Source organism: Hibiscus syriacus, unplaced genomic scaffold (genome assembly GCF_006381635.1).
Source record: "Hibiscus syriacus cultivar Baekdansim isolate YM2019G1 unplaced genomic scaffold, ASM638163v2 tig00111402_pilon, whole genome shotgun sequence".
Classification (NCBI taxonomy): Eukaryota; Viridiplantae; Streptophyta; class Magnoliopsida; order Malvales; family Malvaceae; genus Hibiscus; species Hibiscus syriacus.
The window spans coordinates 8172531-8189377 of NW_024063082.1; the positions used below are offsets into that span (position 1 = coordinate 8172531).

General features: G+C 34.3%; 1 pseudogene; it reads left to right on the forward strand.

Moving 5' to 3' along the window:
• The first annotated feature begins 669 nt into the window (after positions 1-669).
• On the forward strand, positions 670-2395 carry LOC120162239 (annotated as a pseudogene).
• Positions 2396-16847: the final 14452 nt, after the last annotated feature.

Sequence of the window (16847 nt, forward strand, 5' to 3'; positions counted from 1 at the left end):
CCCTTATAAACGCAATTGCTTGAACTCGAAACTATTGGGGTACTGGTCGATCCAGAAATATTTGCGATAACAGACACACACGTATTAATAACACAAATATTTTGTATGGAGTGGTGGGTACAAATAAAATTTCAAGGTAAGCACAATCAATAAAACAAATAACTAACTGAATAAAATTTATATTTCAGGAAAAACACGTATACACCTTATACTAAGGATGGATCCATCACTACTTTAGGGAGGACAACATCCCCTTTAACATCTCCTTTTTAGTAAATGGATATGTAATTGGTAATTTTATTATTACCATTTTTTTGGAGTGGTGAATACAAAATATAATTTATTTAAAGACACTTAATCGTTTGACAATAAACATGTATATGCGGTGCTCAAATTTGAGCCTTTAAGAAATAACAATAACCCTTTAATCATCGAATTGTTTGATTGGTTTATTATTACTATTTTAAATTTTGTTTGATGCAATAGGTTTTAAACGAAATGATTTTACTGACTCTGACACTCAATTAGAAATTAAATTGAGTCAGTGGGATATAAAATTGCCACTTTGGGCTGGATTATAGCAATAAACCAACCAAGAGTCAAAATCCAACGCCTATTTGATCCATAAGAAACCCTAGCATCCGTATTTTCTCCATATATAATATAATTGTTAAATTAGGGTTCTCTTTTATTTCCACATTGCCCCCACTGAAAGACTCACACTTCGGTTTTCGGTCACCGCTCCCTCTTCAGCACTTTCCCTCATCCAAACAAAGGTTTTTTTTGTTCAAAATCTTTTAGTTTTTAGTAACTCTAATTTTCCTCTTAAGGCTCACTTTAATTCTCTCTTTCTTCAAAATCCATTGTTATTTTGGCAGATATGGCCACAGCCACCGAGTTACCCAAAGACCCAACTCAACCCACCAACGAAGTCAAGCTTTTTAATCGCTGGTCTTTTGAGGATGTTCAGGTTTTTCCTTCTTTTCCTTTTGCCTCCATATACATAGATCTGTTTTGATTTCTTATGTGAAATGTCTCATTGAATCTTTATTGTATTTTTATTGCCTTTCTACATTAGTTACTATTATGCAAGTCTATCTGGAAATTTCCTTTTGGTGACTGGATTTAGTGTATAGCAGTTGTTGTTTCGTCATTTTAAAAAGGGGGTTGGATTTTGTGTTTTGAAGTTCTCTTTACCTCTATAGAATCACACTGATTTTGATGGAATATGAAATGATTGTTTCCTTTAGCTGTTATTTGTCTATAATTGGAGCTTGCTTGTTTTTAGGTTTAGATTGATTTGATAAGATTTGATGTGTTAGATTGTAATTAAAGTGTTTATATGATTTGAGTTATGGTTTTTGAGTTAGGGTTTATAAATTATGATTATTGACTAGAACTTTTGATTGGAAATAATTTGGTTCCTCAATTTCTTGTTCCCTTTTGAATATTGTATCTCTTAATTGCCATGATCCTTGATCTGAGTGATTACTGATTTTAGGTTACTGATATCTCTTTGAGTGACTACATTGGTGTCCAACCTTCCAAACATGCTACCTATGTGCCACACACTGCTGGGAGGTACTCAGTGAAGCGTTTCCGAAAGGCTCAATGCCCGATTGTTGAGAGGCTTACAAACTCGCTGATGATGCACGGTCGGAACAATGGGAAGAAACTTATGGCAACTAGGATTGTGAAGCATGCCATGGAAATTATTTATCTCCTGACTGATCAAAACCCAATTCAAGTCATTGTTGACGCTATAATCAACAGGTAGCATATATGAAACCTTAAGCATAGTTAATGCATCCGTTGACTTTGGAATATCTTTATTATATATATTTTATTAGCTTTGTTATTTATCGATTGATTAACAGCGGACCTCGTGAAGATGCTACCCGTATTGGTTCTGCCGGTGTTGTCAGGCGTCAGGCTGTTGATATTTCCCTCTTCGTCGGGTGAATCAGGCCATCTATCTCTTGACCACCGGTGCCCGTGAATCTGCATTCAGAAACATCAAAACATAGCAGAATGTTTGGCTGATGAGCTTATTAATGCTGCAAAGGGTTCTTCTAACAGGTAAAGTGTTCATGTCTCTTTGTTGCTCATTAGTTTGGATCACTGAATGCTCCATTGCTTTGGCGTGATGATATACTCGATTGTGCAGCTATGCCATCAAGAAGAAAGATAAATCGAGAGAGTCGCTAAGGCCAACCGTTGAGGCATGGACTAGATATTTAAACCCTGGCCCGATTATTTCAATCAGTACTTTATTGATATCTTGTTTTGTTTCCTAAACATGATATTGCAATAATGTTTTGTTTGCTACCTAAGTACGCATGTTAATTTGTGGTTTTAATGGAGTTTATCAGTAGATATTATTAAAATGAAAGAAGTTTGCTTAAAAATGGGATTGCACGTTCGATTTGGAACTGTTTGTGGAGGTTTAGCATCTGATTATAATTTGATAATTTAAAGTTGCTCCAGAAAATTCTTTTTCTAACTAAATCCTTTAACAGTGTTTTAAAGAATAGTAATGTTTTGTGAGGATGTTTATTATCCCTTGAGGTCCTAGATTTGTATGTTGCCTATAGAGGTGTTTGAGTGTTAAGTAGTTGAGTGTTTTTCAAATAGATACTACATAAAATAACAATTGAAATAATAGTTTGGCCCAAAACACTTTATATGAATTTTGATTCTCCCAACTTCTTTATTTGCTAAACACTGTGTAGAAATTGTTTGATAAGATTTTCTTGTTTTTCTTTAGCGTCGTCCTTTAAATTTTGTATGTATCACATAATATGGTTACATTTAATACTTAGTTTTGTGTTTACTAAACATATTTAATAACTAGAATTTAACTTAATTTCAATTACCAAGTATATCTAATTCTTCTCAAAGTAATTGATAAAAAAAGCTTGATTGGTATATGTACATGGGGACTTTATGTCATGTAATGTTTGGCAATTGTAGTTGCCTGATTGTCTCTTTCGTAGTGTAGCCTTCATTTATTTCATCTGTTAAGACAGGTTATGGTTAAGCATCGGTGTTTGGTGGACTATGTAAAAATATACTTTAATATTATTGCAGTCATAGTTTATCAACAGGCGCCTGTGGTAGAGCGCTGTTTCCTAAGCAGAAAGTCATAGGTTCGACCCTATTGGCGCGAGGTAATTTAATGTTTTTTTTCAGTGAGTGAGTACTCCATTGAAGGTGATGCTATCTTTTTGGTAGAATTAGAAGCAAACCTTTAGTCTGAGTATCATCTAATCTATAATTATATTTCAATTATCTCATCAAATTAACAATACACAAAGATTCTAAGCTTTAAGGATTATTATAACGCATTATTATTACTTTATCCTAAAAGAACAAAGACAGTTTGATCCTTTCCATTTGAATTTAAGAATCCTCTTAAGCAACCGAAATTTACTTATGTAGTAATTTAGCACAACTTATTGCACTAATACTAAGTTGATCATTGATGCTTAATTTCACCCACCATTTACATAAAACCAAAGTTCACACAATATCTAATCATGCTGCCCACATGATTTATGTCATGATGATTCTATATATAAAGGTAAACTATACGTTTAGTATCTCAATTATCACCTTTATTTTGTTTTTTGTCCAATTTTTTTATTTCAAGATCTATTTAAACGTTTAATTTTGATTTTATTTTAGTCCACCATTAAAAAATTAATAGAACTGCCGACATCATCTTTTTATTTTTTCATGATGACGTGATATTATCTTATGATAACACGTCAACATCACGCTAATCTTTTAACGGTGAGTGACCAAAATGAAACCAAAACTAATGTTGTACATAATTTTTAAACAAAAAATTGAGTGATCAAACATAACAAAAAAATGTAGTTTAAATACTAAATGTGTAGTTTACCGTATATAATAAAAGTCTTCAAACAATGTATAATTTCAGTTTTTACCTAATCCTTAAATTATTTTTAATATAATATTAATTTTTATAATATTTTTGTGTATCTACATGTATAATATTATTGGTTTTGCTATTAAATTGAATATTTTTTTATTTGTTAGTTGTATAATTTAAATATACATATAATTTATTAACTATAAGTTAATTAGAAGATGAAATATTAAGTCTTTAATAATATTTAAGATTTGAATCGTATATTATGAATGAAATAAACTGAATTAGAATGACCACTGATAATAAGCATATGCAATATAAAAAATTAAATTAATCGACCAATAAATTAAATATCATTCATTACAAAAAAATATAAAAAATAATTAACCATATTTAACTAATAATAAATCTTTAAGTTAATTGAGTAAAAATAATAAAAAAATGGTTGAAACTTATTAATAATATTATAAAAATGAAAAGATTAAAATATATGAAATAAAATAAAATGATAAATATAAAAGAATATTTAAGCAATTAGAAGGAATCAAAAGTGAAGTTGGAGGATACAAAAGATATTAAAATCTAAGTATATTTATTTTTAAATCATATTTTGGAAAAATAATAGAAGAGCTAATCTTTAAGTAAAATAAATACAAAATTTAAAAAAAATCTGATGGCAACAGTTGATTGGATGGTGTGAGTAAAAATTTTAGGCTAACCTATTAGTTTTGTTTTGTTTAAGTATCTAAACTTTCATTTGTTTCAAAATCAAACTAATATTTACTTTTTGTTTCGTTTAATATCTCGTCGTTAAAAACTTAGTTAGCGAACTGTTACAACTTGACACTTTTTATGGGTAAATTACCTCATTCATCAGATAACTATTTTCTCACTCCTATTTTGGTCATTGAAGTTTAATTTTTTTAAATTATTTACTTAACTTTCAGATTACTCTAATAAATCAGAATAATTAAAACATGATCAATTTGAAAGTTGAGTAGTTAAGTAGAAAAAACAAATTTAGTGACCAAAATAAGAGTGAGAAGACAATTAAGTGATGAATAATGTAACTTACCCATAAAAAATACCATGTGCAACAATTCCGTTAAATTTTTAACAGTCAGATACTAAAATAAAACAAAAAAATAAAATGATGCTTTTTAAACAAATGAAAGTTTAGGTACTAAAAACTAAAACAGATATTTAGGTACTAAATATGTAGTTTACCCAAAATGTTATAAGCAGTCCACATGGAACGAAAGCTCATTAAAAATAAATAAAATCGTTTATGGTCTACAGGCGATTTTCTCGATATATCACCGGTGACCGGTAATATTACCGATCTAACGCGGCCCCTGCAACGCGCTATACATGTATATCTAACACGTAGGGTATAGCGCGGTGCAGGGGGCGCGCTATACCCCTAATTCACGTCCCCAACCTCCTTATAAATACTCCCATCATCAATCACTTTTATCACACCAAATTTTCTCAAATTCTCTAAATTTATCTTAAATACTCTCTTTTTAAGGTATATTTTATAATATTTTTATTATTATGTTTTTACTTTATTTAATATTTTACTAATATAATTCTTTTGTAGATATATAATAGAAGGCAGTCTACTTCGCTCGGATGGAAATCATATATCTCTACACTTTGCTGATACGGTAACATTTTAACGTTTTAATTTAATTTAAATTATTAGTAATATTTAGTTGATTCATTTAATGCATGATTATTAGATTAAGAATTAATTTTTGTAATTATTTATTTTTAGGAGAAGGACTGTGTATTAGATCCTTTTATTAGGAATCTTAAGTTAGTGATACACAGCCGTATCTTGCCGTATTTAGTAGAGGTTGGATTCAGTTACATAGGTAGATATCAAGGTCACTGTAAGATAGAGCCAGACCTGATTTCTGCTTTAGTAGAGCGGTGGAGGCCGGAGACCCACACATTCCATCTTCTGTGCGGAGAGTGCACGATCACACTTGAGGATGTTTCTATGCACCTGGGGCTTCCGGTGGATGGAGATGTGATATCGAAGATAGCTTCCGGTTCTTGGACTGCTTTGTGTCGGGATAGTCTAGGACGTGTCCCATAAAATTTTATCGGAGGTAGGATACCGTTAAATTGGTTAGATGCCAATTTTTGAGAGTTAAGCACAGACGCCTCTGAGGATGAGGTTAAGATGTATGCACGAGCATGCATACTGCAGCTAATAGGAGGGTTGCTGATGCCGGACAAATCGTGCAACCTAGTTCACTGCATGTGGTTGCGACATCTTAGCGACTTTCATCTCGCCGGATCATTCAGTTGGGGCTTGGTAGTTTTGGATTTGCTGTACAGGGAGATGTGTGGAGCCACTGACTACAGGCGTAATGCTATCGGCGGATGTCTCCTGCTGCTGCAGTCTTGGGCATGGTATCGATTGCCCTTTTTATGTCCCGTTGTGAAGAACCCATTCGTATTTCCACTACTTCTGAGGTAATTATAAAACTGATTTTGTATATTAATAATTTTATACAGCGTATAACAAAAAATTTTCCTTGAATAGGTGGTCTACTGATAGGAAAAATCATCAGGAGCTACCTGATGATTTAGAAAAGATAAGGGTGCTAATCGATCAGAAGGCTAGCACACATGTATGAATTTTAATGTTTAAAAATCTATTTTAGATTACAGTTATATAATTATATTATTATTTTGATTAAAATTATATATTATTTGTTTTAGTTTGAATGGGTGTCATATTCTACTGATGATGTGAGGGCGGTGATCCCACCTAAGTTGAGGGGTCTATTAGATGTTTGGATGGCGATGGTCCCTCTGATCTGTTATGCGACCGTCGAGTGGCACTCCACTGATCGCGTGTTCCGGCAGTTTGGTTGTTTTCAACCAATTTTGGAAGCACCTCGAAATATGGACGAGTTGCATAGCTTGGATAGAGACGCGGCAAGACAGATACAGATTGGCTGGTGAGGCATCATGGGTGGGTCGTGTTGTGGGAGGATCGACATCGGCGTCTTCCACTTAGAGAGCCCATTTTTACTGACTTCCTGATGTATGCTGAGGATTATTATGAGTGGTTCAACAGTAACGGGAAATCGTTTCTACTTCCCAAGGGACCTTCCCAGAAGCCACCGCAGCCATATATGATGCCGCCATTGCCTTTCCATTACCAGATGCCGTCGCCGCCTTCACCCGGTTTTATGACCCCGCCACCGTCACAGATGACCCCTCCTGGAGGCTATTATGGGTCTATGTTTGCAGATCCGACTTGGGGTTCATATGCTAGATATTTGGCGGGTTTAGCCTCATCACCCATAGCTGCAGCACAGACATCGCGTCCTGTACAGTTTTCACACTCAGCGATGTATGGGTTTTATGAGTTTTCCCAGTTTTAGCAGGCCGGTGGGATGGTCAGTCATACACCTCCAGGGTCCTTATTCTACGGAGGTGCTTCATCGTCATCAGTGTAACACCCCAACCCGTACCCGACTTGAATACGGGTCCGAGATGTCACATTGACATTTTCAAAACCTTTACTCTTGTAACAGTACTGAACATTTGAATTTATATTAAGAAATACAGTCAAATATTATTCAATTGTGTGTTGAATAAAAGATTGAGATAAAAACGTATTTATGAACGGTGAAATACGGTATGAACGTAATACAGTAACCTGCTACAGTGATTTTTCGTAAATTGTACATAACACTCGTAAAACATTTAACGTTCATTTCTTTGCATTCGTACTTATATATATATGTTTAACAGATTACAAAACTCGATCAGAGCATACTACCTAATTTGCCTACTTTATTTACATGCCAACCTATTTATCATATAATACATACTGTGTAATTTACTTCTGATCTGGTCTTTGGGCAGAGATATGTGTTACTTTGAACTTAGCTTTGATCCTTCTGCTTCTCAGTACCTACGTGTAAATCACTTACACGCTAAGTCATAGACTTAGTGAAGCAAAAACATAATAACAATAATGCATTTCTCATAAATATAAACATTCAATCTATGAATTCAATCGAGTCGCATATAATTCAGTATACATGATAACCTGAGATAATATAAATACTTTTAGTACCTCTTTATCGTATAACTACATATATCGAACATTTCTCTACATACCATGGAACACATATACTACTTCACAACAAAACATACCTAGTCCATTTACTCTCTGTAAAGACCATGTATTAGCCCATGTATACTTTTGAGAACTCAAGGTATGTGAGTACATTGAGGTTGTGCACCACTATGCTGTCACAACAGCTCGATCAATGTCCCGAAGGACCAGTCCATAGATTCCGAAGAACCTAGGTAAACAGTCCATATGTCCCGAAGAACATAGGTAAACAGTCCATATGTCCCGAAGAACATAGGTAAACAGTCCATATGTCCCGAAGAACATAGGTAAACAGTCCATATGTCCCGAAGAACATAGGTAAACAGTCCATATGTCCCGAAGAACATAGGTAACCCTCGACCCTTGGCATGCCAACTATACCCCTAGCTCTCATATCACATAACATGGGCATTATCATTTATGACCGTTCACATTACTTATTCATATTCTTACTCTTATAAACACATACCGTTTCTTTTCAGTCACGTATCACATATACGTGTAATCCTTGATCTCATAATCACATGTTCATTCTCTTCTTATCACATACCAAATGTATGTGTAAACACATATCTAATATCATATGTTGCATTTTCATGTAAGCATGTAAATCATGCAACATATAAACATAACATCCATTTCTATGTACTAATGCATACAGAGTAATCACATAACATTATATAAGTTACTTCTTACCATAGTAACTCTATCATTGACTCATCGCAAGCCAATGTTTGATCAATCACATAAGTACAATTTAAATTGCACTCACCTTAGCCTTGCTTTGATTCGATTATTCCGGGACTTGTTTAGGCTCAATATCTACATAAATATATCATTTCAAAACAACTATCAGAAGCCTAAACTTTAAACTTGATGTTAATAACTTAAACCGATTTAATAAATCGAATTCTGAAATTTTATTTAGGGGGGAATCGATACCCCCCCCAAGGGGAATCGGTACCCCCTTAACATTCTGGAAATTTTTCGTTCAAGAAGGGGAATCGATTCCCATTCATAGGGTATCGGTTCCCTCTACCCAGAAATTGCATTCTAAGCTCGAAAATCATCAATTTTCAACTCAACCTTCCTATTTCACTCCTTTAATACTCCTAACTTTAATACACATACTTAAACTTATTTCTATTCCATAATCACTTCTTTAACTTCAAATATAGTCATCCCTATGTAATTACAAAAATTCTACTAGTTTTGCAACATGTTCAAATTCCTATTCTAACACTTCCTATCCCTTAATTAACTTGATTACAAGTCAAATTCACCTTTTAATTCTCAATATACACTTTATTTCAATATTTCATTCCAAAACACCTAATCTTTAAATCCTCATAAACTCTTCATTTTGTTGTTTTAAAGCAAATTAATCCTTCCTTAATCTTACTTAGCATCTAATAATCAAAACTAAACTTAAATTTCAGCACATAATCAACTCAAGAGAAACTTACCTTTTGCTTGGCTTCACACGTGAAGAGAAAATGAAGAAGGAAAAGAGAGAATAGATTTTTCTGGAAACTCTCCATCCTTATCCATATATATATATCATTTAATTATATTTTCAAGTCTAATGACCAATTTGCCCTTTAACTCTTTAGATAATTACAATAAACTTTTAGGAAATATTTCTGAACAAATCATTAAACTATTAAACTATTATACTTTAATCACATATTATGAAATTTACAATTTTGGTCACTTACCCGTATTTTGGGATGTTACAAATCTTCCCCCCTTAAGAAAATTCGTCCTCGAATTTTCATTGCACCAGGAGATAAGATATTGTCTACACATCTCCAATGCATTTTACTTTAACCTTTCTTAAAATCCATATAATGTAACTCATTATATAGACAGTAACCTCTAGTTTCATCACTCCATACCAATAATCCATCTATAATGTAAATCACTGATGTACATATTCTTGAACTTTCCTATAACAATATTCTGCATCATTTGATCTTTTAATATCTCCTTATAAGAATCATCCCCTATGCCTTATTTCATCAATGCAGCAAGAAACTATTCTATTTCAGAACGATAAAATCCTCTAACATATACTACTGGTTTATTTCCAATCTTACTTCAAATTCATTGAATAACAATTCATCAATTTAGTAAGAAACTAAATTCTCCGAATTATAATGGGACACTTTCAATATATCATACTTATCCACACACTGTACCCTAATATATTTGTCACTGTCATATTACTATAAATAACTTCTAATTGAATTCTCAATTCTTTCACCAATTACTACTAATATAACATGCAAGCCTAAATCAATCATTATCATAATGTATTTATTTCACACTAGAAAGATACTGCTATTATCTCCGGATCATCAAAATCTTCATTGGTATTGATATTATACATTCGAGCAGTGGAACGTATTCTTGTTGAGTAGAAGATTCAGATTGGCTCTACCTCTTCCTCTCCTTCTCCCTCTCCCAGGTATCATAACAGATCGTTCCGACTGTACTGGTTCTCCTTTCCCCAATGGGCAATCTCTCACAAAAAATGTCCCATTTCACCACATCGGAAACAAGCTCCGGATTCTACCCTACATATTCCACCATGATATTTTCCACAAGTCTGACAATGTCTCTGTTGGGTTCTGTCCTCACCAATTCCTACTGATTGGGTCTGTCTAACTTTCCCCTGATTTGATTCTCTAACGGAGGATTCTACCCTTCCAGACCTTGCCTGAGACTGAGTACCAGAATCTCTACCCCTCTTGGGTGGTGCAGAACTCGATAAAGCCCCGGTTCTTTTATATGATTGGGTTCTTTGATCCCCAAACCTTTCATTCTGAGCTCTCTCTAGAGCTTTAGCACGATTTACTATTTCTTGAAATGAGGACAAGTTCAATATATTAGCATTTCTTTCAACCTTGGGTGCAAGCCCTCTACAAACCACTCACACACATCCTTCTCTGTTGGAATCAACTCAACTGCAAAACGACTTAACTTATTAAACTCGCACTCGTAATCATACACTGTGCGATTCATCTGTTTCAGATTCAAAAATTCTTGCTTCATTTGACGGATAAATTGATCTCCTATATACTTATGCTTAAATTCTTCTAAGAACAAAGACCATGTCACTTGATCATTGGTCATTCTCAAAGTGACATTTGTCCACCAAATTCTCGCTTGCCCACGAAGCAAGGAGACCACTCCATCTAACTTCTCTACATTAGAACAGTGAAGTCCCTCTAACATAATTTTTACATCATTTAGCCAAAGGTCCGCAGCAACAGGACCTTCTTCGGCTTCACCTTTAAACTCTGTAGCTCCTAAACCCTTCAACTCCTTTGCAACATTCATTCTTGGAGTTGAAGTAACAGGAGGTTGATAACGCGTCAATACCGCATCTAATGTTCTAAAGAACACATTTTGATCAGTTACAGGCACTCCAGAAGGTGTCTGTTCTTCACCTTGCCTGGCCAGGGCAGGTGAATTACTACTCTCAGCGGGCCGATCATCTCCCGCTTGACTTCTATAACTATCATGTCCTGACATCTATTAAGAACAAACATATCGTTCTATTAGCAAAACAACATACTCATTACTATACCAGATCAGAAGTTGTCACTATTTTGTTGGCATGTATACATTATAAGACACCCTAGACTCTTGTTTATGCCGAGAATCGGCTAAACCGTAGCTCTGATACCATTAAATGTAACACCCCAACCCGTACCCGACTTGAATACGGGTCCGAGATGTCACATTGACATTTTCAAAACCTTTACTCTTGTAACAGTACTGAACATTTGAATTTATATTAAGAAAATACAGTCAAATATTATTCAATTGTGTGTTGAATAAAAGATTGAGATAAAACGTATTTATGAACGGTGAAATACGGTATGAACAGTAATACAGTAACCTGCTACAGTGATTTTTCGTAAATTGTACATAACACTCGTAAAACATTTAACAGTTCATTTCTTTGCATTCGTACTTATATATATATGTTTAACAGATTACAAAACTCGATCAGAGCATACTACCTAATTTGCCTACTTTATTTACATGCCAACCTATTTATCATAATAATACATACTGTGTAATTTACTTCTGATCTGGTCTTTGGGCAGAGATATGTTGTTACTTTGAACTTAGCTTTGATCCTTCTGCTTCTCAGTACCTACGTGTAAATCACTTACACGCTAAGTCATAGACTTAGTGAAGCAAAACATAATAACAATAATGCATTTCTCATAAATATAACATTCAATCTATGAATTCAATCGAGTCGCATATAATTCAGTATACATGATAACCTGAGATAATATAAATACTTTTAGTACCTCTTTATCGTATAACTACATATATCGAACATTTCTCTACATACCATGGAACACATATACTACTTCACAACAAAACATACCTAGTCCATTTACTCTCTGTAAAGACCATGTATTAGCCCATGTATACTTTTGAGAACTCAAGGTATGTGAGTACATTGAGGTTGTGCACCACTATGCTGTCACAACAGCTCGATCAATGTCCCGAAGGACCAGTCCATAGATTCCGAAGAACCTAGGTAAACAGTCCATATGTCCCGAAGAACATAGGTAAACAGTCCATATGTCCCGAAGAACATAGGTAAACAGTCCATATGTCCCGAAGAACATAGGTAAACAGTCCATGTCCCGAAGAACATAGGTAAACAGTCCATATGTCCCGAAGAACATAGGTAACCCTCGACCCTTGGCATGCCAACTATACCCCTAGCTCTCATATCACATAACATGGGCATTATCATTTATGACCGTTCACATACTTATTCATATTCTTACTCTTATAAACACATACCGTTTCTTTTCAGTCACGTATCACATATACGTGTAATCCTTGATCTCATAATCACATGTTCATTCTCTTCTTATCACATACCAAATGTATGTGTAAACACATATCTAATATCATATGTTGCATTTTCATGTAAGCATGTAAATCATGCAACATATAAACATAACATCCATTTCTATGTACTAATGCATACAGAGTAATCACATAACATTATATAAGTTACTTCTTACCATAGTAACTCTATCATTGACTCATCGCAAGCCAATGTTTGATCAATCACATAAGTACAATTTAAATTGCACTCACCTTAGCCTTGCTTTGATTCGATTATTCCGGGACTTGTTTAGGCTCAATATCTACATAAATATATCATTTCAAAACAACTATCAGAAGCCTAAACTTTAAACTTGATGTTAATAACTTAAACCGATTTAATAAATCGAATTCTGAAATTTTATTTAGGGGGGAATCGATACCCCCCCCAAGGGGAATCGGTACCCCCTTAACATTCTGGAAATTTTTCGTTCAAGAAGGGGAATCGATTCCCATTCATAGGGTATCGGTTCCCTCTACCCAGAAATTGCATTCTAAGCTCGAAAATCATCAATTTTCAACTCAAACCTTCCTATTTCACTTCCTTTAATACTCCTAACTTTAATACACATACTTAAACTTATTTCTATTCCATAATCACTTCTTTAACTTCAAATATAGTCATCCCTATGTAATTACAAAAATTCTACTAGTTTTGCAACATGTTCAAATTCCTATTCTAACACTTCCTATCCCTTAATTAACTTGATTACAAGTCAAATTCACCTTTTAATTCTCAATATACACTTTATTTCAATATTTCATTCCAAAACTCCTAATCTTTAAATCCTCATAAACTCTTCATTTTGTTGTTTTAAAGCAAATTAATCCTTCCTTAATCTTACTTAGCATCTAATAATCAAAACTAAACTTAAATTTCAGCACATAATCAACTCAAGAGAAAACTTACCTTTTGCTTGGCTTCACACGTGAAGAGAAAATGAAGAAGGAAAAGAGAGAATAGATTTTTCTGGAAACTCTCCATCCTTATCCATATATATATATCATTTTAATTATATTTTCAAGTCTAATGACCAATTTGCCCTTTAACTCTTTAGATAATTACAATAAACTTTTAGGAAATATTTCTGAACAAATCATTAAACTATTAAACTATTATACTTTAATCACCATATTATGAAATTTTACAATTTTGGTCACTTACCCGTATTTTGGGATGTTACAATCAGCTCCTCATGTACCTGCGCAAGAAGACGACGACGACGATGATGGTGATGATGATGACAGCGAGGAGTCAAAACCAGTGATACGAAGAAATCCTCCTCGAGACCGATAGCCACCGCCCTGCGGAACACATTCGCGTCGCAGGCATCGATAGATTTTGTTTTTTATTATATTTGTATTTACTTTATTTTGTTAAATTGTAAATTTTATTATTATTTCTCATTTAGTACTTACTTTATTTTGTTAAATTTGTTGGATTTTTTAATGTATTTCAGTTCGTTTTTTTATTACCATTTAATATCAGTTATTGTAATTTGATTATCATTTACCATTTAATACTTATTGTTATTAGTTTGTTAAAATTTAATGATTGTGTTTTTTTTTTAATCTTCATCGGTGATTATCAAATGATATTAACTTGAAGTAAAATGCAAATTAAAGTAGAAGAATTATTATTTGACAATAAAATACATCATTTCCTCATCAATTGTTACTTGATGACAACAGAAGTGGACATGTTTTTCTAATATGTCATGGGTTTCTACAATGCCCACATCTTCTGTCTTGTCTAGATCTTTCTCTAATATCCATATCGCAATGAATTCGATTGGATTTTGGACGACCACGCTCCCTCAATAAACTCGGATTTGGTACAATCGGAAGCCAATATTGAACCTCATCAAGGTCTTTGTCATTACCTATGGGGGGAAACTCAAATTCGTATACCTTAAAAACTTCAGATAGTAGGTATACGAGATCCACAAAATGGTTATAGTCTTGACGTGTATGCGAGCAAGTTGCTATCACATGAGAGCATGGATACTTCAGAGCTTGAAAAAACCCGCAGTCGCACGTTCTGTCCCTTAGATTTACTCTTAACGATACAGCTTCAATCCCTTGAAGAGGTCGCGGCAACTCTGTGACACGAAACATTTCATGCCTTCTAGAGAAGCTTGTTACAGACATTCCATTTGATGCAAAAAAAATTTTCTGTAGATCTGTAACTAATTTAGGGTGATAGACATGACCGCCTTGCATCCAAGTTTGAGCTTGTCCCCCGAGCTTCGCAAAAAGCGCCCCCAAACGAAAATATATAGTCTTTACCAAAGCCGCTACTGGTAAGTGACGTGCACCCTTTAAGGTTGAATTGATTGCCTCTGCCAAGTTGGTCGTCATGTGTCCATATCGATATCCACCATCATATGCGTTCGTCCACATTTCTTTATCGATGAGGCTGATGTAATCATATCATTCCTCGTTCTTCGCCCGCAACTCTTGAAACATTGATTCAAACGTTCGAGGAAGTAGTTCGTAACCTAATCAAAAAATGTATAACTTACTGTCTTTGTAAAATTAAAACGATCGAAAGAAAACAAACTTGCTAACTTTCACTTACCCATGCGTACAATTAATTGACGCTCATCATTCTTCTTGTACATGGTAGTTCGTGGCAATGTGTCGAAGACAATACCTATGTTGGACAAAGGGTGGTTGCCACATTGGACCCAAAGACTCAATTGCTGCTTTGATCTCAGTTCCGCGATCTGAAATGACACAGATGTTTTCCCTCGTGATAACATGTGCCCGTAAATTTCGGAGGAAAAAAGCCCAAGAAGCTGTATTTTCTCCTTCGACAAGAGCAAAAGCAACTGGAAGAATGTTGCGATTGCCATCTTGGACAACTGTCAATAATAAAACTTGCTTGTATTTTCCATACAAGAAAGTTCCGTCGATCTGGACCACAAGCTTGCAGTATTTGACAGCATTAACGCACTGTGGGTAACTCCAAAAAACCCGGTAGAATTGGAATCGATCGTGAAGAACTCGATCATTATGGAAACTGCTTCCCCCTAGAGCTTGAAGCCATCGCTTCAAATGGAAACTGCACAGATGGTTGCGTCGATGGCATCTCCATATTAAGGTCAAAGGGATTTGCAGATGAATGACTTCCCCTTGAACTTGACGCGATGTTTCCATACGGATTGTTCGTGAACCTACCTCGGTACATATCGTAAGGAGTTGCGGATGAATGTCTCCCCATTATGGCATTAAAATCATTACACATTACTGTCGTTGGGCTGTCAACTTGATCAACTTGTTCAGTCAGCCCATATTGGGAGCTTAATGATTGACCCCGAACAGCTCGCACTTGAACAAAATGTGCATACATCTCAATAGCGGCGTCTGAATAATTACTTTGAGCTTCAACCATCATTTCAACATCATCATTATTCGAAAGTTCAAACGCTGTATAAGTTAATGAAAACAATGATGTTGGAAATCTATACTGCAACGACGACACTCTTCTACTACTTCCAACATGAATCTTCCTCGAAATCTTCGTTATCAGCTCCTCAAGAGTTATGTTTCTCTTGAATGATATTTTAACACGCTCATTTGATATGAAAACAACGCCGGTTTCATCTTCTCGAATTTCACCATCATAATAAACAATAACTGAAAGTCGCACCATTATTTGAGTTTAAAAGTGTAACACTATTAAATCTGCAAAAAAAATAAATGAAACAAACCTGATTTAATAAATTATATATGAACGAACATATAACACAATAAAATTTTTACACATCAACGTAAATAAATTAAATAATATAATTTAATATTATTACCTGCACCGCAAAACTATTTCGTCGTATGCTCCCGCTTTCCAATTTTACAAAC